Raw genomic sequence first — 25,780 nt, 5'->3', positions numbered from 1 at the left:
GAAGGTCCAATGAATAGGGGTTTGTGAAAAACTCTTGTCTATATTTGTAACCATCCTTTATAATAGAAACAGTAGAATTTAAAGAATAAAAACTTTCATTCTTTTATTTTTTAGCTGATTGTGTTAATTGTATATAGCCAATTTAATTTTATGTAGCCAATTTAAATATATATAGCCAATTTTATATAGCCATTTTAATTACATATAAATATTTCAAAAATTATTTTGCACAAATGTTGTTTTAATTTATTCAACATGCTATAGTCTTCTATTTTTATCAGGTTAAAAAAAAGTTTTAGGCACTTACATATTATACCTGATACTTTAAGTGCTAGTATGTGGTTCTCAATGAGAAAAGAGAGAATAAAGCAATTTTAGACCTTTTATTAACGAAATTACAAATATGTCTAATGTTCATATATATTTTAGTTAGGAATATCTGATGTTTTTACACTTAGTAGATGATGTTCCAATCAATGATCTTTTAGCATCCCATCCTTGTAAATCGATTAAGTATCTCCTGTAATAAAAGCATAATTAATTTTATTCTCCTCAAATTAAATTTACTTATTCTTAATTGCAAAAGTCAAGATATCAAAAGTGTAAATAATAATATTAGTAATTTATTTCCTGTTTAAATAAAACATTAGAAACAAGGAATATATATCTTAAATATTATAGAATAAAACAATTAATTATTTATTTGACCACCTGGAAAAATGTGAATTAAAAGGTTTTTTACCTGGAAATGTGAGAAAATAAATATAAAGAAGCCTTTTATTTTTATTTTTAGATATTTACCCAATATGAATTAAATTTCATTAATTCACATGAATTAAGGTTTTATAAATCATTTTTATTTTAATTTTAAAGTGTGAGCATGTTCCTTAAACTGTAAGTAAATTTTGAAATCATGTAAATGTAGTCATAGTGTGTACACATTTGTAGATCAGTCAAAAAGAAAATTTTTATAATTAATTTTAAGTGAAGATACATAGCAGTGAACATGCATTAAAGATTGATTTAATTTGTGTAAGAATTTAAGATATAAAAAGAAAATTTTCAAAATAATTCAGATCGCTGACTTTTGTCCTGATAATTGTTATTCATCTTTAAAATCATTCCTAAAAAACAAAAGATTAATCTGCCAAAATCACAATCAGAAGATCTTTTATGAACTTTTGATAATCTTTTGTTTCCCTTTTTAAAATTTTTTTCTTGGACCTGAGTTGTCTCTTAGTGAGTCTGCAGGTTTCTCCATTTACATTTCAACTTAAGTCTTCATTGAGACCAGTAAAGAACTAAAAGAAAGACTATTGGTTCCAGCAAAATTTTGATGAGAAGCGCATTTTAACCCTTTGTTTTTAGGACAGGTTTGGATGACATAATTATGAGACCTTATTTCCTATTACTTTTGAGAATGAAGTTACTATGCTAATAAAGCCAGAATTAAGGACAGGTAGTTAGTGTAGAAATAGGAAATCGGGTCAATTCGAGGAAATGAAGCCATGAAGCCATCTGCCTTTGGAAGTTGGAGACTGCCCCTGGAAGAATGGAATGTCAAGGATCTCCGGAGCCCATTGATTACTAAATTTACCTGCCTTTATCAAGGACTGCAAGCAAGGAGCTGCTAATTAATGCCCCCTGGGCCCTTGTCTGCCTGAATCACCTTGGCCCTCCCCCTGCCCATGGCTTCTCACTTAATGCAAAACCAGGCCTAGTCACATAGGCAGGAAGGAGGAGAGATAAGGTGGGAGAGAACTGGAGAACAAAAGGGACTTTAATCTATAAAAGATGTAGGGTGCATTCACTTCTTGGGACTAAGAACATCAGCCATGGACCCCTTCTTCCTGCTGGGAGAAGTCTGTATTATTACCTTTAAATAAAACCTGCTTCATATGTTTGCCTTGGCATGCTTCTCTAGTGTTCAATCTTCAACATTAGAAGTAGCAGAACTCATTACCGGTAAACAGCGGTATCACTAATCTCCTTACTGAGATATGCCATTGACTATTGGCCTGATTTCTCCATGCCTGTCTATCCAGTACTTTTGAGTGAATGTTTAGGGTTTTTTCTCTCAGTGACAAACAGGTTATATCTTCTTCCTTAGGTAAGCTTAGAACAGGGGCTGGAAGTAAAGCCCCTTTTTGAAATTTTAAAAACCTTCAGTATGTATTCATTCTCCCATCAGGGCAGTTGTTCCTTGGTATAGAGTTTTGTAAAGAGGCTTAGCTAATTTCCTATACCCAGGAATCCAAGGTGTGCAGTAGTATCCAGTTATCCCTAGAAGCTTCTGTAATGGCCTTGATATATGTCTTGTGTGGTAGCACATAAAAAATGTCATCTTCAAATTGGAGAACAATTACAAATGTTTTATCTATGAATTTTGTTAAGTTCTTAGCTAGGGGTTTTTCTACAGGTGAGGACTATCTCCAAATTCTTGTGGCAACACTATCTAGGTTTGTTGTTACAAAGTTTAAATTTTCTTTTCTCTGGCCCCTGCTGAATTTGTCTGGGGTCTAGAGTTTTTCTCTCTGGGCAGGTAATTTTCTCTATGTTCTTTGTGCATATTCACTTATTTGAGCATAAGTTTGTAAATAATAAGTCAATTATTGTCCCAAATCAGCAAATTGTCCTGGTAGGCATGTCCAAGGTAGTCTGAACTCCATTCAATTTATCTTCCCTAGGAGCAAGATGACATGATGGAGCAGGACTTTTCAAATGTAAATTACAGAGGTCACATGCTAACTCATCTTCCTCTACATCTGAATGCCTTCCAGTCCTCTGAATAGAAACTTTGCTCCCACTATCAGGTGTTTACAGAAACATGCATGGGGCTAGTTTCTGAAACTTTTTCTTTTTTATCAACTAACAATTCCCCAGAACACAAAGATGTTTTGGAGGATTAATATTTCTGAATTTTAGATTTAAGTTATTAATAGCCTTTCTAAGACCAGTGATTAAATTCTCCCAAAGTCCATAAATCAACATCTCCATCCAAATAAAAGTAACTTTCTATTACAATCCAAACTAAATTTCCATAGCCTGTCATTGTGCTTCCAATGCCCATGCTATTTTTCCTCTCTTCAAGAGACTTGGTCCTGAGGGACTCTGCCTGAGTAGGGTGCTGCTTGCCACCAACCAGTGGGACAAATGACACGTACACTTCAAAGTTCATGAAGCAGCTTCCACTGTATTTGGATAACACCCTCAATATATAAGCAGTCTCATGCATAAGGCAATTTTAATCATATATGTCCATCCAAACCTATTAAAGGTCAAGTGATCACGAGCTCAAACATACATGTAAGATATACTGTCCACGTGCTAGGCGGCTGAACTAATTATCATACAGCCAATGGTAAATGTTTCCTGTTTTTCTCAAGGTGCATTCAGCACGCCCTTTGGCTCTCTGCCAGTTGCCATCTTGGATGCATGTGGCATAACCCTGGGCCCCAGGTCTCGCCTGCCACAGTAGGGAGCAGCCATTTTCTGTAGGCTTCCATCCTTCCCGCAGACAGCAGAAACCATTCTATTTCTGGAGGGCTGGAAGCCATGGCAGGAACACACATATTTAAACTAGGAAACTCACAGAGTAATTTCTCCTTAAGTCAGAAATTTTTCCCTGAATTTATAATTAGGATCTTTGCTTCTCAGGATTCTAAACTTTTACACCTATTTAAGCCAAGTTAGGTCTCGGTCTCACACAGTCAGAGAGATGCAGGCAGACCTGCCTGATCAAGACTGCCTGATTATTTAAAGCAACCAGGTCTCCATTTACATTTCCAGGACTGTAGGAGTTGCATTCTTTCCACTGAGTTTTCACTTTGACTAAGTATTGGATATAGCTGAATAGATCTACTTTTATTTCTATCTCTGTAGAAAGCTAATTCTCCAGTCTTAACATCATACAATTGATTTCCATTTCCTTTCTTACTACTAAACTTATTCACATGCATGCACTTCCCATGGAAAGGGGTCAACACCTTACTTTTTTTCTTTCTTCTAAAATCCTCTTGAACAGCCCCAGTTCAGGTTTCAAATGTGGGGCCCTCTCTGCAACGTCCCATGTGGATAACAAAAGGATGAACTGCCAGAGGAGGATATTGGCTGTACATCACTCAATTACCCAGAAAACTTATCTACTCAATAAATACACAAGAGCCAATACTCTTTTTAAATGAGAAGGGTCATGACAAGTCTGACCATACCAACTCTTGGCTCTCACAACAACTCGTCCAACTCTCATTTATTTATAATATACAGGTAAAGAGGGCAAGGACTGGGAGGAGATTCTTCTGTGATAGATAGGATAGGGTGGAGTTAGGGGTGCCATTCTCTTAAGGGAAAATATACTAGAAAGAGACAGGGAACCACTCTCATGCAGCACCACATGCTTCCTGGCAGTTCCTAGAAGCCGGGCATCTGTGTCCCATGGCTCAACCTAGTCTGATTCTGCTAAATAAGGATGGCTTCCCAGGCTTTCCTACTGAGTACACCCAATAATCTTTTGTTATTTTTCAGTCTTTTGTGACTTAACCTTGTCAATTATGCTCACTGTGACTCCACTGTACTGAAGGAAGGCCTCTGCTCTTTGTTAAAAAAGCATTGGAATACCTTATTTCTGCAAGCATGACACTTTTAAAAGAGTGAAATCAATAGTTAAGGATATCCGTATATGCACAAATACACACTTTTCACATATCTGTATATTTGATAATTTCTGGATCCTATTAAAATGGCTTTTGATGAATGATCACTTTACAGTTGTTTATCAATTATAAAGTGTGTTAGGTATAAAGCAACCTTCCTTTCCCATTAACCCAGCCTCCCAACCCACCTGTAAATCTGCCGTTAAGCCCGCCTTTCCCGTTACAGGAATTTCTGGCTTATGTCACCGTAACCTTCCTGCCCCCCCACATTACGTTCCAATATGTCATTGGTCCATCAGTCAGTCTGTAATAATTCTCCTCCGCGATTGGTTCCTCCCAGTCTGTGAAATTCCAATACAAGGAACCCTTCACCATTTTTCTTCTTTCCCTTTCCCCTTTCCCCCGAGCGGACACGTTTTGTCTGTTTAGAATAAAAGTTCCTCATGTGAGACCTGTATCTGCGGAGCATTTTTTCTGGGAGTTATCAATGAACCAAAACTGCCTCCCTTACATCTAACTAACAAAGTGGAAACAGCATATAATATAAAACCACCAGCTTGCCATATATGTGAAAGGAGTACCAATGAAACACATTTGGAATGGAATTGACCTGAGAATGTGGTGGGGAGCACAGCACAGCACACTTTCCAGGAACAGATCTGGAAGTCTTAAATACTAAGGTTGGGTTCTCCAAGTGAGAGTCTTTATACTGGAAAATAAAGATGCACTATAATTTTATCAGAAATATTGTTAAGAGACCTGGTTTAGAATATTGTGAAATGCTGCAGAATCCATCTATGCTAAATACATTGTATTTTTTCAGGAAAGAATTTCAGACAACTTATATTTTCTGTATTTTTTTTTTTTAGATTTTCATTGAGTGATGGAGAAAATGAATGAAAAATAATAATTTCCCATGTTGACTTTTACCTGTTTCTGAGTCCTCAATCTGCAAGGTAGCACATGGACTGCAACTCTAGCCTATGTGATCTGTATTCTTAGTTTAACCTCTTTTTTTCATGTTTTCCTATGTACAATGAGGATTACCTGTATTTGAAAATTTGTAATGAACAGTCTTGCTTAAGGAGCACCCCTTTCTTTTCTGAGGCTATTAGAAAAACTGCCAAGAACCAATGTCATTGTTTAAGTCATCTCTTTGGAGTTCTAAAAAATCACAAAATATTCCTCCATCAATAAATTTGCATCTTATAATTTTGCCACGTGTATTTCACCAAGCACATTTTGTCCTAATACATCCTTCAGTTCAGAAATGGAAGTTCAATTTACAGAAAAGGTAATGATGTTTTTCATTTTCATAACCTGAGAAATGGAATATTTTGACACTGCAAATCATGGTATTCTGGAAGACAATGTTTTAGATCAATGTAGTGTAAAATTATACTGAAATTTGAGTCATAACTTTGAGTTTATTAAATAAGATGTGTTCTATCCTATTTGGTAGAATATATGAAAAGGATGTGAAAAAGAAAAATGTCATTAGTTGTTTCAAAACTTTTTTTTTTCCTTTGAGGACACTAACCAGTGTGAGTGCCTCAAACCAAGGAGTGATATAAAGTAATTGTTTAAAATAAATCCTAAGAAATTTGGAGTCAGATAAGACAAAGTTGAATTCCCAAACCTACCTCAGCCTCTATCCAGATGTACAGGATTTGCATTTAAAATTGGAGGTGGAAATGATATGTATTACTTGAATGCACACCCACAACACATTAAGAATATAATTCCCTTTGTGGGTAAAATTTCTCATGTCCCTTGGCCTCAGTTCGTAAGTCAAGAGAATCAGAAGATACCAGTATATTTCATGTAGGCACAAATCTTCCTAATAAACACTTTCCATGACCCAAAAATACTTCCAGTTATTGAAGTGTAATGGAAGTTAATGTATGTATAGACTAGTCAGGACAAACACATTTTCTTTCTAGATGTGTCTTCATAGTACACACAGGACAGTCTTCTCAAATTTATGACACAGTGCACAATGGAGTTCTGCACAGTCATAAAGAAGCATGAAATTTCCTTTTTAGTTTGTAATTGAGTGGAGGTGGAGAACACCATGCTACGTTAAATAAGACTGCCTCAAGATAGAGGTTAAATGTTCTTTCATATTTTGATGTTGGAAAGGAAAGAAAAAATGGTGGTGACCTTCATGAAAATATTAGGGAGATCAATAGAGTAGAGAAAAGGTGTAGAGAGGAACAGATCATGGGATGAAGTGAGGCAGTACTAGGGAATGAAGTCTAAAAAATAATGTTGTGTTCATATGAATGAGATAAATCTTGCTCATATTTATATAACAATTCTTGATAGATAATTTTCTTCAATGTACTGAACAGAAACATTTCACTTAAAATTAGTGACTATTAGAGTTCTTGAAATGATGACAAAATAATGATTACAGTGAGTTAGTAATTTAAAATGCTTACTATCTTCTGGGCATTGTGTAAAGCATGCCATATGCATAATCTCATATTATTATCTCTTTGCTGGTGGTGTCAATCTTGAATAATACAGAATGTTTATAGTGATCTTTGTAATTTAAAGACAAATGTTTCTATGAAATATTGCAATATATTCTAAAGCTAAGTCATAGAATATAGAAAGTTATCATACATCAATATTGCATAGTGCAATATTGATGGAATTTCATGATTTTCTTTTGATCACATTTTTTAAAAAATGAATAAGTGACTATGAAGTATGTCATTAAAATAAAAAATAAATCTACTAATAAAACATTAATATGAAGTATATATGTAAAAGTAGGTTGATAGTAACTACTTACAGAAGTTTCAACCTTCATTACAAGCTCTTATTGAATACCCTGGGACATGTCTTAACTACCTTGATAAATAAATTTTGTGTACTGCTGCTCTAAATGCCTTTTTTTTTCAACCCTAAAAAGGACTGTAATATGTAAATATTTGGAACATTTGTATTACATGCCTTTACCATGTGGAATGGAAGAGTAAGCGTTCATGAAGTGACATTCAGGTTTAAGACTAGAAGATAAATAGAAGATAATTGAATCTGTATACCTAAAAATTGCCAGGATTAAAATACAAAAGGACTGTAAAAGAGGATGCAATTGCTTGAAGAATAAGAGAACAAAAGTCACACCAGGGGAAGATCTCCAGGGCTTAGCATTTCTAGTCTGTAAATTAATTTTTGCACCTATTTGTGTGTTTTCATTCCTCTTCACTCTTCCTTCTGATTATTGCCTGTGGACATAAACTTCAGAGAGGAAGGCATAAATCAAGCATACCAGTCCCAGTGCTCTTGAGTCACTCCTTTTACATAATTAGTAAAACCATAAGATATCTTTTTCATATGAACATGCTAGATAATAGTAAGAGTGATGCAGCATATATATAGTGCTTCTCCCTAATGTGTAAATGATATTAGCTGCTAAGTTCTATGTATTTTCTCTTTACAATTCCTCTTTATAGGTAGGGTAAATTCTTTAAATTATAAGTTGAGTCCAGCAGAGAACAAGGATTTCAAAAAGTTAAAAGAATATTTTTGGCTTTGTGTAAAGTTAGAATACTTTTAAATGTTTCAGATGAAAACTAGAGTCAACTATAAAGCAAATTGATGTGCAAAATAATTCCAAAAAAACCAGATTTGTAAATATTTCTTTATCTTCTCCACTTTCCCAACTACCCACAAAAATATGCTTTATGCAATTGTCTCCAACTGTAAAAGTGAACCTGGGGGTAATTCAGGCATCAAAATATTCTTTACAGTCAAAGTCCCAGGGGAAAACTGCAATCCATTTTATCTTGTAACAAAAATGATCATGCCAATTTGCAGCCTGATATCTATGTATAGTTTTTTCTCTTTTTAGGGCCTGGATATCCCCAGGGAAGAGAAATGAGCCATCTTCAAGGCACTGCACTGTTCACACAGTGATGAAAGGACTGTGCTAAACTTCCAACCTGCTAGACCCTTTTCTCATGGAATATGTATCTCAAAATATGCAGAACAAGATCATCCTGAAACCAAACCACCTTGCTGCGTCCCAGAAAAAAAAAAATGATTAGTTTGCTTTTCCTCTTTCAGGGAACATTCTTTCAGCAAAATTTTCATTTCATGAGCATAAATTTCATACAAACACAAAGATCCAAAGTTCCTGGCAAATGAAGTGTTTTTTTCTTTCAAAGTTTTCAGTAAGTTTTTTTTTTTTTAATTTAGAGTTTTAGTAGAATGTTTTACACATCAGCAATAGGCATGGCTTCTCTATCACCAGCAGCTACTAGCAATACAGTAGCCATACTCTTCCTTCTTGCTTCAGCTCCTACCCCCTTTTACATCTTGTGTAGAGCAGGTCAAAGGCACAGGCAGTGCTGTAGGTTCTTCAGTGCTGTCCTGGTTCCTAATACACTCCACTGTGTGTTCCCTCACATGGATCCATTGGATAAAAGAGGTCAGCTCTGGGTTTCAGAAGGCTGTGATTGCCTGCCTGGATACTGATGCTGATTAGTATGTGAGAGCTAACATAATTTCTACAGATGTCTCTCCTTAGTCCCCTAGTCTGATATAAATGTGTGAAATTGTTCTCTCTTACTCAGCCTATAATGTAGTTTCTGCTGTATTAATACAAATGTTCAATGTAAGGTAACCGTAATTTACCATAATCCATGCTTGAGTTTCAATCTTTGAGTGCAAAAGGAAGATGATAGAAGAAAAACAAATGCAGAAGCATGAGTGTTAAAGCTGAATTTCTATTTCTTCCTTTGTCAGTCTGAACCAACTGTGGGATCCTGTGAAGAATGGCATTGCCTTTAACAAATGAGTAAACTTGGGCCTGAGCACTGAAGAAGAAAGAGAAAGCATAAATCTTCAGGGGTGATGGAGGACACTTCCCTTACATATATCAATGACTGACATTATCTGAATGCCAAAAGAAATTCAAAACTTTATGTGATTGAAAAATAATTCTTGTAACATTAATGAAAATGTATCTCATACTCTATTTAAATTCACTGCATAGCAACCTTACTTTATGGTAAAATTTGATGTATGTATCCAAGGGGAAAAGCTCTCAAATTATTGACACTGATTTTCATTAATGTTTTGCATGATTTTAAGTCTTAGTATCAAAAAATCTTCCTTTAAATAAATCTTTCACAATGCATACATAATTGTGATACTCATATCTTTATTTTCACAGAAAAAAACATTTTTTTCTGAAACAAATGCAATAATGGCAGACAATTTACTAAAGTATTCACCCCATTGATAAGTCTTCTAATTTTATTGGGAAAAGGGTTTTATCTGCCCTCTCTTCTCTATTTCCAGTCATGTTCTATTGAAAAATTCGGTGAAAATCATGGACCTTTTCTCATTAAGTTCTTCTTTGTAGAACCCCAGATTCCTTTAAATATAAAATACTGAGCTCTCACATTCTTTCCATTCTCTAATTTCCTCCAGTCTTTTTTTGCTCCTCCACATTCAACTTGAATTTCATGTTTATCAAGATAAGTTCCCATGTACAGGTGAATTCTGGTTACTTTTTAAAATTTTTATTAGCACATTAAAATTATAAATGCAAATAAAAATAAGATTTATTTTGACATAATTATAGAAGAACCAAATATAACTTTCTCCAATTCAATCCCTGGTTTTCCTTAATTAAATTTTCTCCTGTTCCCTTATTGGCTTTTATCTATTCTCTTGGTCTTTCTTGAATTTATTGATACATGCCATTTATTATTTTATCATTATTTACTTATTCATTCATTTATTGTTTTATTTTTTGCTATGGTAGTAAAATCTACTTTGATATAATTGTACAAGCATGGGATGTATCCTACTTTAATTAGGACCCCACTTTGTGGTTGTAACTGATGAAGCACTTCACTGTGATATTTATATATATACACACACATATTATATATATATAATATATTTATATTATATTCATATATATTATATATGAAACCTTTGGGTGTATACCAAGGAGTGGGAAAACAGAGTCAAATGGTGGATCCACTCTTAGTTTCTTAGGATATCCATACTTATTTTCAGGGCAGTTGCACCAGTTTGCAGTCCCACCAGCAATGCATGAGTGAACCTTTTTCCCCACATGGTCACAAACTTTATTGTTACTTGTATTCTTGAAAATTGCTATTATAAGTGATATGAAGTCTCAGTGTAGTATTAATTTGCATTATTCTGATTGCTAGAGATGTTGAAATTTTTTTTATTCATTTCCAATTTGTATTTTCTCTTCTATAAAGTTTCCTTTCAATTCCTTTGTCCATTTAATGATTTGGTTTCTTTTGGCATTAAGTTTTTACAATTATTATTTATCCTGGAAATTAACACCCTATCTGAGGAGCAGGTAGTAAAGATTTCTTCCCAATGTATAGTTTTTTGTTTTTTTTTTTTTAGGTAATTGTGAATGAGATAGTGTTCTTTATTTCTTTTTCAGTGGGTTTATTACTGATGTATAGAAATGAATTTGATTTCTGAATATTTATTTTATATTCTGCTTCTTTGCTGAATTTATTTAATCCTTCTATAAGATATTGGTAGAATTTTTTGAATCTTCCCAATATAGAATTATATCATTGTCAAAAAGTCATACTTTGAATTATTTTTTACATATATTTATATACATACATATATTCTTTTAATTTCTGTGTAATTGCTCTGGATGGAGTATCAAAGACAATGTTGAATAAAAGTGGTGAAAGAGGTCATCCTTGTCTTTTTTCAGTTTTTAGAGGGAAAGCTTTCAATTTTTCTCCACTTAGAATCATGTTGCTCTTTGTTTTAGCAATATGGCTTTTATGATATTGAGGTATGTTCCTACCATCCCTAGTTTTTCCAGTGTTTTGAACATAAAGGGGTGCTGTATTTTGTCAAATGCTTTTTCTGCATCTATTAAGATGATCCTATGTTTCTTGTTTTTAAGGCTATTGATCAGATAAATTATATTTATTAATTTGCATATATTGTACCAACCCTGCATCCCTGGAATAAACCCCACTTGATTGTGATGCGCTATCCTTTTAACACTTTTTTGTATGCAAGTGGCCAGAATTTTATTGAGAATTTTTGCATATATGTTCATCAGGGATATTGGTATGAAATTTGCTTTCCTTAATGTGTCTTTGTCTAGTTTTGGAATCAAGATGATATTAGTCTCATAGAACGAGTTTAGAAGGGTTACTTCTTCTCTATTTCATGGAGATATTGAGGATTAATGTTGTTAATTCTTCCTTGAAAGTCCTGTAGAACTCAGCTGAGAATCTGGTCTTGGGATTTTCTTAATTGGTAGGCTTTTAATGTTGTTTTCTATTTAATTACTTGAAATTGTTCAGTTTATATGATGTATGACCTCCTGATTCAGTTCAGGTAGGCCATATATCTCTGTAAATTTGTCAAGGTCTTCAATAATTTCTATTTTATTGGAGTATATATTTTTATTATAGTTTCTAGTTATCTTCTGTTTTTCAGTTGTGTCTGTTATGACATTTTGTCCCGACCTGCGGGACATCAACACGGGACCACAAACCTGAGAGAGAAGGAATGAAGGGACAAGAGATGCAGGGAGAGGCAGCAAGACAGGAATTCTGATCAAGCTGCAAATTTTTATTGTTCACACAGGGGTATTTATACTGAGGGAAGGAGGGGTGTGACAAGGTGCAGGCTGGTTGGCTGTGTTCTTCTGCTGGGTTCCTGATAGGGTGCAAATTCGCGCCGGCCGGGAGGTGAGGTTCGCGCCGCCGGGAAGGTGAAGTTTGCGCCGGCGGGAAGGGAGGGGCGCTGCTGCTTATTGTAAAGATCAGAATGTTCTCAGAATAAGAACTTCTTGGTCCCTGACATTTCCCCCTTTCTTATATAAAATTATTGACCATTTTTCGATAGCCATATTTTAAGGGGGTGATAGAGGCTATGCGCTGAGGCGGGGGTGCGGCTTGCCCGAACAGGTACAGAGCTGGAGTGACAATCCCTCGGGAACTGCGCCTGTCTTAGGTTGTCCGTGGCAGAGCAGCATCCTTACCCGTCATTGGATAATGAGGCTCTAGCCCTCATTTCCTGTCTTAGGTTGGTATGAGCTCTCACGAATCTTACCCGTCATTGGCTGTCCAGTTCAGCTCACAGGGGTGATGGTCTTTTAAGATCATCATCACGATCCATCATCTCCAGTCGATGGTAATGAACCTGAATAGGTTTCGCCTGTATAGCCTCAATTTGAGCTTTAAGAAAAGCCATGATCTTGTTGAATATCAAAGGACCTATAGATACAATAAGCAGCAAGCAAAGGAGGGGACCTAAGAAGGGAAGAAGATAGGGAAGGAGTCCACTGAATCCAGTCCATAGTGGATTATCAGCCAGTGCTTGTCGGCGTTTTTCTGAGTCTTCCTGCAGCTGTTTGATCTTGTCCTTAACAATTCCTGACTTGTTGGCATAGAAACAGCATTTTTCCTGCAAAGACAGACAAATGCCTCCCTGTTCGGCAGTTAGAAGGTCTAAACCTCTCCTATTTTGTAGGACCACTTCTGCTAAGGAATCCACCTGATCTTGAAGATCTTGTATGGTGCTTGAGAGTATCTGTACATCAGAAATCAATTGTCTGGATAATTTTGTATATTGAGTAAGAGAGACCCCCAAACCAGCAGTACCTGAGGCCACTGCTGTAGAGGTTGTGCAAGAACAGGGTCTGTCATTCAGGGGATTTTTCGCATAGATTGTTAGCTGCATCTATAAGAGAGGAAGATTCATCCTCAGGGGGAAGGTTTCCGTCCCTGGGTTGTGGTAAATCATTGACCTGTTTGACCAGGCGTTCTGGTAACCATCTTGGGGCTGCTTGTTCTTGATCTAAAATACAAGCTGAGCCTCGTCCCCAAATGAGGACGGGATCTGGGCCTTTCCATTTATTTGTTAAAGGATCGCGCCACATAACAGATGGGCGAGCAGAACTAGAAGAGGGATGCCAATGTCTGTCTGCGGTTGAATGTCCTTCATTGTCTAGGGTAAGAAAGTTAAGAGCAAATAATGCATGATTAAGGCGATCCCTGGGAGTGGTAAATGCAAGGGAAGAGGCCTTAAGGCGGGTAAGCCAGGTTTTTAAGGTGAGGTGTGCACGTTCCACAATGCCTTGACCTTGAGGGTTATATGGAATTCCAGTAGTATGAGAGATTTGAAGAGTGGCACAAAACTGTTTGAACTTGGTACTGGTATATGCAGGGCCATTATCTGTCTTAATATGTGCTGGCTTTCCCATTATGGAAAAGGCTGAGACAAGATGAGAAATGACATCCTTGGTAGCTTCTCCGCAATGCGGTGATGCAAAAATAAAGCCACTAAAGGTATCTATGGAAACATGTATGTACTTTGTTTTCCCAAATTCAGGAAAGTGAGTAACATCCATCTGCCAATCTGATTGGGCAGTAATCCTCGAGGGTTAACACCCAGATGTTGAATAGGAAGGGAGACAACGCAAGCAGGACACGCTTTTACAATTTCCCTTGCTTGTTGCCTGGTAATTTTACAAAGTAGCCGAAGGCTCTGAGAATTTAAGTGGTGAAGTTTGTGTAAATCTGTGGCCTCTCGGATGGATCCAATAAGAACTGGGAAAAGGGACCGAGTGGCTGCATCAGCCTGAGCATTACCCCGTGATAGGGGACCGGGAAGATCAGAATGTGCTCTAATGTGTCCTAAGAAAAATGGATGTTTTCTAGCCTGAATTAGTCGTTGAAGCTGGTTAAACAAAAAGGCTGCGTTGGAGGAAGCCTTAATGGCGGGTGAAATCTCCAATAGGGGCACAGAATGGGCAATGTAAGCACTGTCTGTATAAATATTAATAGGTTTATCAAAAAAATGTCATAAAGACTTGTGTTATAGCAAACAATTCTACAAGCTGTGCTGATGGATAGGCAGTGTCAAAGGTGGTGGGCTGATTATCAACAACAAAGGCTGCACGGCCATTGGTGGAGCCATCTGTAAAAACAGTAAGGGCTTGTGGAATAGGAGCCTTCCGAGTAACCCGAGGAAAAATAAATGGATGTAACTGAGCAAAATGCAAAAGGGGGTCATTGGGAAGGTGGTTATCGATTATTCCCAAAAAGCCTGATAGAGCAATACCCCATTCATCCCTCGTCTGTAGCAAAAATTGGGTTTGATCCTTAGTGTATGGAATCAGAATGCTATCAGGGTCTTTGCCAAAATGTTGTCGAGAAAGCAAGCGACCTTTAATAATGATAGAAGCTACCTGAGCAGGATAGACAGCAATAACTTTAGAGGATGTGGCGGGCAAATGAACCCAAAGCAAGGGGCAACCTTTATTTTTAAAATATGGATCCCGCTGCCAGAATAGTCCTGTGGGTGTATGAGGGGTGTGTAATATAACCAAAACCAAAGGAAGGTTATAAGATATTTGTGTAACAAATTGTTGAGCAATGGCTTCTGTGACTTGAATTAATGCTTGCTGTGCCTCGGGAGTAAGCTCTCGAGGAGAAGAAGGGTCAGAATCTCCCCTTAAAATATCATTAAGAGGCAAAAGCACATAGGTGGGCAGTTTTAAATATGGTCTTAGCCATTGGATATCCCCTAGTAGTTTTTGGAAATCGTTAAGAGTGTGGAGATGGTCCACACGCAATTGTATATTAGGGATTTGAATTTGATTAGTTTGAAGTTTGAGGCCCAAGTAGGTGTAGGGGTCCTGTGTCTGAACCTTATCAGGGGCTATCTGAAGCCCCAAGGCAGTAAGGGCTTTATAGAGATCCAAATAACAATTATTAAGATCATAGGTATTAGGTGCAGCAATTAACAAATCATCCATATAATGTAATATATAAACTTGTGGCCACCGCTCTCTCACAGGGTCTACTGCTTGAGCAACATATTTTTGGCAAAGACTAGGGCTGTTAGCCATACCCTGGGGAAGGACCTTCCATTGAAATCTTTGCATAGGGCCCTGAAAATTGATGCGGGGGAGGCTGAAAGCAAAATAGGGTCTGTCATCAGGATGTAAAGGAATAGTAAAAAAGCAATCTTTTAAGTCGATGACCATTTTATAATAGTCCCTAGGAATAGCTACCGGTGTAGGGATGCCTGGCTGTAGTGCCCCCATCGGGCACATAACCTTATTGATAGCGCGCAAATCCTGTAAAAGGCGCCATTTGCCTGATTTCTTCTTAATAACAAAAATAGGAGTATTCCAGGGTGAGGTTGAGGGTTCCACATGGCCGGCTGTCAACTGTTCCTGTACTAACATGGAGGCAGCCTCTAATTTTTCTTGGGTAAGGGGCCACTGATCCACCCACACAGGAGTTTGAGTTTCCCAAATAATTTTGTCTGCATGGGGTACAGGAGGGTCAGGGACCGACACTAAAAATCCACATACCCAAGTCCAAATTTGTCTGTTTTTTGTATGGGCTGTACAGGCTCAACCTGTCCTTGTCCTAGCCTCCCAAGGCCTGTACCAGGGATAAAGCCCATACGAAGCATTTGATGAGTGACTAAAGAGTTGGGACTAGCAAGAATAACTTTCATTTGGCTTAGAATGTCTCGTCCCCAAAGGTTGACAGGGAGATCAGGAACAACAAAGGGGGTAACGGTTCCTTTATTCCCTGTATTATCTTTTGTGTCAGTCCAATTAAGCACCCTGGAGCTAACTAAGGGGTTTCTTGATTGCCCTATTCCTTTAAGGTCAGTTAGTGATGAGGTGAGGGGCCATTCTGATGGCCAATATTTTTGAGAAATAACTGTGGCATCCGCACCAGTATCTAGGATCCCTCGGAATTTCTTTCCTTCAATAAATAAGGTAAGAGTGGGTCTTTTGTGGGAGATAGGTTGGACCCAATACACATCAGAGGAACCTAAGGAGGCTGTGTTTCCTGGTGAATTTCCTGAATTGAGGGAAGGAGTATTAATTGTGCAATTTTTGTTCCTGCAGGGATGGCAGCTACTCCGTTAACAGCTGTGGCCAGTATTTTAATTTCTCCAGTGTAATCATCATCAATGATGCCAGGGAAGACCTGAACACCTTGTAAGGTGGTAGGAGCTCTCCCAAGAATAAGAGCACACATATGAGGTGGAGGGGGGCCTACAACCCCAGTGGGTATTATTTGAGGTCCTTGCATAGAGTCTAATATTGTATCGGTGGAGGCACAGAGGTCCAATCCTGCGCTGCCTGGGGTAGCACGTTGGAGGGAGGTGATTGTGGAGAAGGACAGGGAGCCTGGATTGGGTTGGGAGTCTGAGAGGGAACAAACCTTATTGCCCCTGGGTTTGTTCTGGGGGTGGTCGGGGCCAGGGGCTGGCCCCGAGAGGAGTTTCCCGAGAAGTTAGAGGGAATAGGCTGTCCAAGGGCATTGGTCTTGGATCTACATTCCTTGGCCCAGTGGCGACCTTTACCACATTTAGGGCAAAGGGTGAGCGGAGGTGGTTTAGCCCCTGTTTGAGGAAATATGGGTCCTTGACCCAGTTTCCCTGTTGGGCAGTCTCGCGCAAAATGGCCAGGTTGTTTGCAAGTAAAGCAAGTACGTGGGCCAGGGTGGTGAAGGGCCTTGGTGAAGGCGGCACCAATGGCAAGACCCATGGCATGGGCTGTTCCTACCCCGGCACACAGCCTAATGAAGTCAGAAAGGTCCCCTTTATCTTTGTGGGGCCGAAGAACATCTTGACATATTGGGTTGGCATTTTCAAAGGCAAGATATTTTACAAAGGAGCTCTCGTTTTCACTTGGTCCAAGTAGGCGCTCCGCAGTTAGATTAAGCCGGGCAACAAAGTCACTATAAGGCTCGTCTGGACCCTGATGAATTTTTGCTAGGGAGGTGGTGGCCAAGCCCTTTTGAGGGAGCCGTCTCCAAGCATGCAAACCAGCAGTTTGAACCTGCGCTAGGAGCCCAGTAGGAAAGCGTGCCTGTTTAGGGTTAGTATCAAATGGCACATTACCCACTAGTTTAACAAAGGTCCAGGATTTAGAGGAAGCCTTGATTGAATTTTTTTGGGCAGTTTCCCGACAGTATTCCCTAAAGTCTGCGTTCCACAACAGGAAGTGACCTGCACTGAGGGTGGCTCGGGACAAAAATTTCCAATCATTAGGGGTGAGCCACTGTGTACTATGGTTCTCTAGCAAGGCCAGTGTATAAGGTGCAGTGGGGCCATACTGTGTACAAGCCTTTTTAAGTCTTTCAAGAAAGCGGAGGCTCAGCCTTTTATAAGAACCAAGGGTTCCACTCTGTCCAGAGGTGGGCTCCTCCTCATCCCCTGATTCCTGGTCCTCCTCTTGTTCCCTCTCTGGTTCTACCTCTTGTTCCTCCCCTGGTTCCTCTTCCTGACTTCCTTCTAAATTCTCTGCTTCAGTTTGGGGGGGCTGATCTGCTTGACTGCGAGTGACTGGAAAGGCAAGAACAGGCTGACCACGTGGCTTCACCTTACGAGTATTAAGGGGTTTTGGGCCAGTTTGTGTTAACTCCGTGCCCAAGGCCAGTGAGCGAAGCTCGGCATCAAGGGCTTTTAGTTCTTTTAAAAGTTGGATTTGTTCCCGCCTATGTTGGAGAGACTCGCGTAAAGGGGTTAGATTAGGCAAGGGAAGCGGGGAAAAAATGTCTGGGGGGGCAGTAGGTCCCTGAGGGGCCGGAGCACGAAAGGCAGGTGGTGTATAAGTGGGAAGTGGATTTGTAAGAGGTGGCAGGTCTGGAAAATGGTGTTGAGCCGCTGCCTCCTCCAGGGTAGCCTCCTCCTCTGGGGTCACGTCATCATAGGGATTTAAAACCGGATAAATCTTAGGGGGATTTTTAGGGGACTCCTTTGGTAAGGTGGGGTCTGGGAGGTTCCCAGGGTCTGGGAGGGTCCCAGGGTCCTGAGAAGCCTGAGCAGGGGGCATTTGAATACTAACCGAAGGGCATGCCGATGGGGGGCGAGAGGTAGATTGCATTGCCTGCTCCCCAATCTTTACAAGTTTTAAAGTACCACTGTCAAAGGGTGAACTTTTAAGAATCTCATTAATTAAATTCCAATAAGAAAAGACAGTGACGGGCACCTTTTGAGGACCAAAAGTCTCATAATAATCTTTGAGGCAGTCTCCTACTCTGAGCCACCTTTTACCATCAATCGATCCCTCGAGGGGAAACCAAGGACACAAATCCTCTATGTATGAAAAGAATAATCTTAAATCCTTTTTCTTAACACGCGCTCCCCGAGTCTTGAGGGCCTCCTCGAGACCCGTCAGAAACAAATCATGTGACGAGACTGCTTGTCCCATGGTACATCACTTACCTTGCGCTGACCTCACTCTCCTCCTGGATCTGACTCCCGGTTGCGTCTACCAGGGCGATCCCGAATCCTGCTTGGCCAAGTCTTCCCCGGAGGGCAGCGTTCCGCTTCTCAAAGTTTCCAATCGACCACGTTGGGCGCCAACTGTCCCGACCCGCGGGACATCAACACGGGACCGCAAACCTGAGAGAGAAGGAATGAAGGGACAAGAGATGCAGGGAGAGGCAGCAAGACAGGAATTCTGATCAAGCTGCAAATTTTTATTGTTCACACAGGGGTATTTATACTGAGGGAAGGAGGGGTGTGACAAGGTGCAGGCTGGTTGGCTGTGTTCTTCTGCTGGGTTCCTGATAGGGTGCAAATTCGCGCCGGCCGGGAGGTGAGGTTCGCGCCGCCGGGAAGGTGAAGTTTGCGCCGGCGGGAAGGGAGGGGCGCTGCTGCTTATTGTAAAGATCAGAATGTTCTCAGAATAAGAACTTCTTGGTCCCTGACAACATTTCCTTTTTCATCATGTATTTTTTAATTTGTGATTTCTCTTTTTCTCTTTGTTAGTGTGTCTAGGGGTTTATCAATTTTTTGATTTTTTTCAAAAACCAACTTTATGTTTTTTAAATTGTTTTTTTGTTTGTTTCAATTTCATTGATTTCAGTTTTATTTTAATTATTTTCTCACTTCTACTCTTTGTTGGTATTGGTGTGTTTTTCTTTCTCTGGGTTTTGAGATGTAATGTGAAGTCATTTATTTGTTGACTTTTTTTTATATTAAATGAACTGAATGCAATAAACTTTTCTCTGCCTTCATAGTGTCCCAGAGATTTTGGTATGTTGTATCAGTATTCTCATTTGACTCTAAGTATCTTTGCATTTCATTCTTGATTTCTTCTACTATTCATTCATCATTCAACAGTGTATTATTTAATAGACATTGTTTAGAGTGGCTTCCATTTTTTATCTTTGATTACCAATTTGAATCCATTATGATCTCATAGAATGCAAGGTATTATCTCCATTTTTTTTTTATTTACTAAGAATTGCTTTGTGGTGTAAGGTATGATCTATTTTAGAGAATTGATGTGCTTCCAAGAAAAAAGTGTATTCACTGATTGATGGATGAAAAATTCTATATATGTAGGTTTTGTCTAAATTATTGATTGTATTATTTAATTCTAAAGTTTCTTTAGTTTTTGTTTAGAACATCTGTCCAGTAGTTGAAAGAAATATGTTAAATTCACCCAGTATAATTGAATTTTGGTCTAGTTGATTTATGAAATTGAGAAGGATTTTGCAATGTATATGGGTGCTCCATTGCTTGGAGCATAAATATTTACAATCATTATGACTTGCTGCTGTGTAATTCCCTTCAGTTGAATGAAATAATCTTCTTTGTCCCTTCTGATTAACTTTGGTTTAAGGTACACTTTATCTGATATGAGGATGGAAACCTCTGGTTGTTTATGTAATCCATGTGAGTGATATTTTTTCCCTGTCCTTTTACTTTTAGTCTGTGGATGTTTTTGCCTATGTGTTGAGTCTTTTGTAGACAGCAAATTGTTGGGTCTTGTATTATAACTTTCAAATCTACATCCATTGACTTATGAGTTTAGTTCAATAATACTCAAGGTTATTAACAAAATTTGACTTGTTTTCCCAGTCATGTTGGTTTATTTCTGGCTTTTAATTTCATTTACTTTCTCCCTTTTTTAGATGAACATCTTACAATTTGTAATATACTCACATTTATACAAAAGTTTCTTTTTATATGAAACTGCTTCATCAGCTACATAAAACAGAGGTAATGCTGTTGTCCCTGCTCCCCATTTTTTATATATGGAAAAAAAATAATAAATGTTGTCCAACCTGGACTTCACTTGTAGAATTTGGTGACTACATGCAACCCAGCACAAGCCCAAATTTCTACAGAGCTGAACTGAGACTCCATTTTTGTTTCATGACAAAGCGGCCCAAAGAAAGTTATCCATTGTTGTCTGAATTTCATTACTGTTAAAGAAGAAACTCCCTGATGTTTCAAAACATGAACTCATGATCTGTGTTTCTGTACTGTTCAACTTAACTTTGCTCTCCAGAGCAGATTGTTTTTTAGCAGAGGACATAACCTCAGTTTGTGTCTCCACGTCTGATGAATCAGTATTCATGGAAAAACTCAAGTGTTTCAGGATGCTGCTGAGGGGCAGATGAGGGCTACTGTCTAAAAATAAGTTTAAATGTGTCTGTGTTAGCATGTCAAACACATGAAGACCAAAGAAAGTGAGAACTTTCCCTGCACCCCTAGCGCTGGACAGATATGTCTGCAAATAAGAAGTCACTTTGGGTCTCTATGTCCAATGATTCCAAGACTGGTAAACTGCAAAAAGAATGGCAATTATCAAGAATGCAAGCAGCACTAATTTTTGGTATGGACAAGGGGGAAAAGATACCCATATACATTACTAGTGGGATTGCAAAATCATGCAACAATTATGGAAAGCAGTGTGGAGATTCTTCAGAACACTTGGAATGGAACCACAATTTGACCTACTTATCTCATTCCTTGGTTTATACCCAAAGGACTTAAAATCAACATACTACAGGGATGCAGCTGTATCAATGTTTATAGCAGCTCAATTCACAATAGATAAACTATGAAACCAACTTAGATGCCCTTCAACCAATGAATGGATAACAAAAATGTGATATATATATATATATATATATATATATATATATACACACACACACACATATATACATACACAATGAACTATTACTTAGCTTTAAAGAAGAAAAATTCTGGCATTTTCTGGTAAATGGATGGAGTTAGAGAATATCATACTAAGCAAAATAAGCCAAACCCCAAAAAACCAAAGGATGAATGTTTCTCTGATATATGGAAGCTAATTCACAATAAAGGGAAGATAGGGAAAATAGTTACTTTATTTTAGGCAGAGGGGAGTGAAGGAGGAGGGGAAAGAATGATAGAGTAAAACAGACATTATTACCTTATGTAAATGTATGATTATGTGACAGATGTGATCATGCAATATGTATAATCAGAAAAATGAGAGATTATACTCTATGTACGATTTATCCATATATATAAATGTATTCCACTGTCATATACAACTAATTAGAAAAAAATTTAAAAAATTAAAAACAATTCTTGTTTGGCATCCATTGTCTTTCCAAGCTTGAATATGAAGTTCCATGACCTCCTAGTTTTGAGGATCAGGATTAAAAAATCAGTTGAGACCTGAATTTGCTTCCCTTATACATAATTTGCTTTCTTCCTCTCATGGACTTTAAGATTTCATTCTTATTCTGTATTTTAGTCATTTTCATTGCAATGTGTTTTGGTGTGGGTCTGCTGTAGTTTTGTATATTTGGGTTCTTGTAAGCCACCTGTATTGATTTCCATTTCATTCTTTAGGATTGGAAAATTATCTGATATCATGTAATTGAAATGATTGTGCATTCATTTGGATTTTATGTCTGCTCCTTCTTTTATCCTGATAACTCTTACATTTGGTCTTTTCATGTTATCCCATAATTCTTGGAAGTTTTCTTCATGGATTCTTATCATGTTCTCTGCATGGTTGACTAGGTTATCACTGTTTCTCATGATACAATGTAGGACAGGTAGAAGATTTGGACACTGAAAAGTGGAGTTGGGAGCAGGAAGGAGTTGCCCCCATTTCTGTGCAGCAGCTTTAGCAAATGTGACATTTCTATTCTAATTCTAATGAACAGGTTTTCTCTGCAGCCTCCATGATGTCTGAGGTCTCAGTGACAGTGTGGAAGTGTCTTTGAGCTGTGTGTAGAGAGGGGTGGAGGAGAAGGGATGTACCTGCAGAAGACACCAAGGTACTGCTGCAGTTTTGACCTAATCACTCCTTGACAGCTCTCTACTCAGCTGAGGACAAGAAAAAGCACACAGAGAAAAAGTAAAGATTAAGATTAAGATATAGACAATACTGGAGAAAAGGCTGAAGAACAAATAATGACTCTTAGAGTTGTCAGGGACCAAGAAGAAGTTCTCATTCTGAGAACATTCTGACCTTTACAATAAGCAGCAGCGCCCCTCCCCACTCCTGGCTGATAGTTCCTACAATATGGCGCCTATGATGCTGTCCCTGCTTCTCTTCCGGGACTTCACCTTCCCGCTGGTGTGTTCGCAGTGACGGCACCATAGGCGCCATATTGTAGGAAATATCAGCCAGGAGTGGAGAGGAGCGCTGCTGCTTATTGTAAAGGTCAGAATGTTCTCAGAATGAGAACTTCTTCTTGGTCCCTGACACTTAGAGTGACTAACTCTTCCTGTCTTTCCTGAGGCTCCTACTCCCATATATAACAAAGCAGTTTCATGCCATCCTGCCTGCAGACATAACCATCAAACTCCACAGAAAATTGATGGGACTGACAAAGCCTGGAAGCCAAGAGTGGAGGAAAACATCCAACAAAGAGAGTATAGATTGAGTGAGTGTGGATTCCAGCAACTTCCTGCCAAGAGCTGTGACAACCAGAGCTGTGACCTGCCCCCCAAGGGTTTAGAAAGTCAGGGATGATTAACCACATTTAGGAATCACAGGGACAGGTGTTAGTTGGAAGGAAAAAAGAACATGCAGAACCACTGCCATCTGCTGGATAGAAAGAGATATTACAAGGCATGAATGAACACTTGCAAACAGAGAAGTTGGTGCACCTGAGACAGGGAGAGGTAGGGAGGGCTGCACTTTTGTGTGTGAAGGAGAACAAAGAAAAAGAAAACAGATGAGAACAGATAAATGCCAGAAATTGGGGAGGCTGATATAGGACAACCCACTGGTCAGAAGTGTTTTCTACTTATTTTCCATGCTTTCTACTGATTCTGGTCAGTGGTAGTGTTCTCATGTCTCTTCCCAGAATATGCTACTTAGAGGTGAGTCACAGGCACCAGGCCCAGGTGATTCCTACCTGTCTGTTGCTGCTGCAGCTGCCACCCTGATGAGCAAGGGCCAGTGTCAAACCCACTACCTCTGTATGCCAGGTGTGAGGTGTGGAAAACAGGGCTCAGTATGAGAGGTGGTAACAGTGCAATGGCCAGTTAGTGAGCTTTATGATAAACAAACAAAAAAAAAGTATTTTTAAACCTGTCTAAACTGCATACCTTTTCTCTTACACCTGCAGTCCGTGAAGATAACCTTGAATCTGAGGAATGAGCATAAAGTGTCCTGATGTCCCAAGCTCTTGCATCCTCACCCCTGATTTTTAGTTCAGACTGGCTATAACTGAATACTGAGAAGACAGTATTTACTTGTTTGTGACTATCAAAATATACTGTTTTATAATCACAATTTGCATAGAGAGAGCACCACAACTTTATATAAAAAGTGCTTCTATAAGTATCTGTCAAACCATTGTCTGGGCACTCTTAGATTGATGTCACTCTTGGTTTTAACCATCATGAGCAAGATTTAGTGCTTAAATACCTAATGCAATCCATATTAGATTTGTCTTTAATTTTCTGTCCTTCTCTCAACCTCTTTGCCCACAGTTTACAACAAGAGGCATATTCTCACTGCAGTGTTAAGTTACCAATATTTTGGAGGTGCCAGTTAGGATTAAAATCCTTGATGTCATAAACAAAGAACTGAGTAAGACACTTAGAGGTAACAGGCAAGTATGGAATTAATGAAGGTGAAGGTGCAGGCAGCACTCCTTAGTTTGGAGTAGAGTGGATTGACTGAAAGACAGGTTCAAGGTCCACAAATCTAGAAAGCCCAGAAATCAGTGTCTTATATGCCTAGCTCTAAAGCATTTATTCTCCTATATAGACTTGATTGCTCCCATTGATTACCTCTCATTGGTTATCTTGTAATACTTGATTAGAATAGTGTCTAAATTTTCCCCATTGTTTAATTTAGAAAACCTAATTAGAATACTGTCCGCTTCATCCCCATTGGTTGCTTGAGAATGCCATACCTGAGGCGGGAGTTGCCATGGTGATAAGTCTTTAGTGGCGGGAGTTGTCATGGCGGTGAGACTTTCAGAGATTCCATCTTCTCCTCCATTGGCATTTTTCTTGTAACCTGTCTCCGCCATCTTGGTGTGCCTAAACTTCTACCTAACAGTATCAACATTGCGAAAGTCTGCCATTCTCAAATAATTATCATTAATCTTTGGAGAATTTTTTTCTTTCTTCTTTAGATCAACATTCCCTATTGAATATCCCATCCAGTCTTATCCCTTCTCAGTTCCCTGAGTGGCTCCTCTTCCACTTGCTTTTTAACATTTTTGTATCCTGACCAAAGAAAAGATGTCAAATACATGTGCTACTTGGGGTGCACACTTGGGAGTCCAGGTCCTTGATTACTGACAATGAAAGTGAAAACATCATTCTGTGGGGTAGAATAGAATGGGCTGAGCAAGAGAAGCTCAAGTCTCCACAGTCAGCAAATTTGTCTTATGTGCTGACTGTGAGGCATTCCCTTCCCTACACAGATCTGATTGGGGTCACTGCATTTGCTCCCATTGGTTTTCTAGTAACACATGGTTAGAATAATGTCCAAAATTCTCTCATTGGTTATTTTAAAATGCAAAATTAGAATACTGCCCACTTTGTCCTCATTGGTCATTTTATAATGCCAAATCTGAGGCGTGAATTGCCATGGCAATAAGTCCTTAGTGGCAGGAGTTGTTCACTGCAGTGGAACTTCTGGTAAATAAGGATGAGATGACTCATCTCCCTGTCTTGTCTTCCAGCGACATTGTACTGGTAACCTACCTCGCCATCATGGAGTACCTGAGTTCTAACACCTACGAGCTAGGAAGCAAAACAAAGTGATTTCCATTGTTACATTTTCCATTTAAAAATGGAACATTCATCTTACTCTGAGCTCCATG

The 25,780-nt window shown here is 38.6% G+C and overlaps 1 pseudogene; it reads right to left on the bottom strand.

Annotated features, from left to right (window-relative positions):
* The window catches only part of LOC124975179 (kelch-like protein 5), a 36,466-nt pseudogene extending 11,487 nt beyond the window's left edge, over window positions 1–24,979 (bottom strand).
* Window positions 24,980–25,780: the final 801 nt, after the last annotated feature.

This window comes from Sciurus carolinensis, unplaced genomic scaffold (genome assembly GCF_902686445.1).
Source record: "Sciurus carolinensis unplaced genomic scaffold, mSciCar1.2, whole genome shotgun sequence".
Classification (NCBI taxonomy): Eukaryota; Metazoa; Chordata; class Mammalia; order Rodentia; family Sciuridae; genus Sciurus; species Sciurus carolinensis.
The sequence above is the reverse complement of the archived record's forward strand: the minus strand, read 5'-3'. Positions and strand labels throughout refer to the sequence as shown.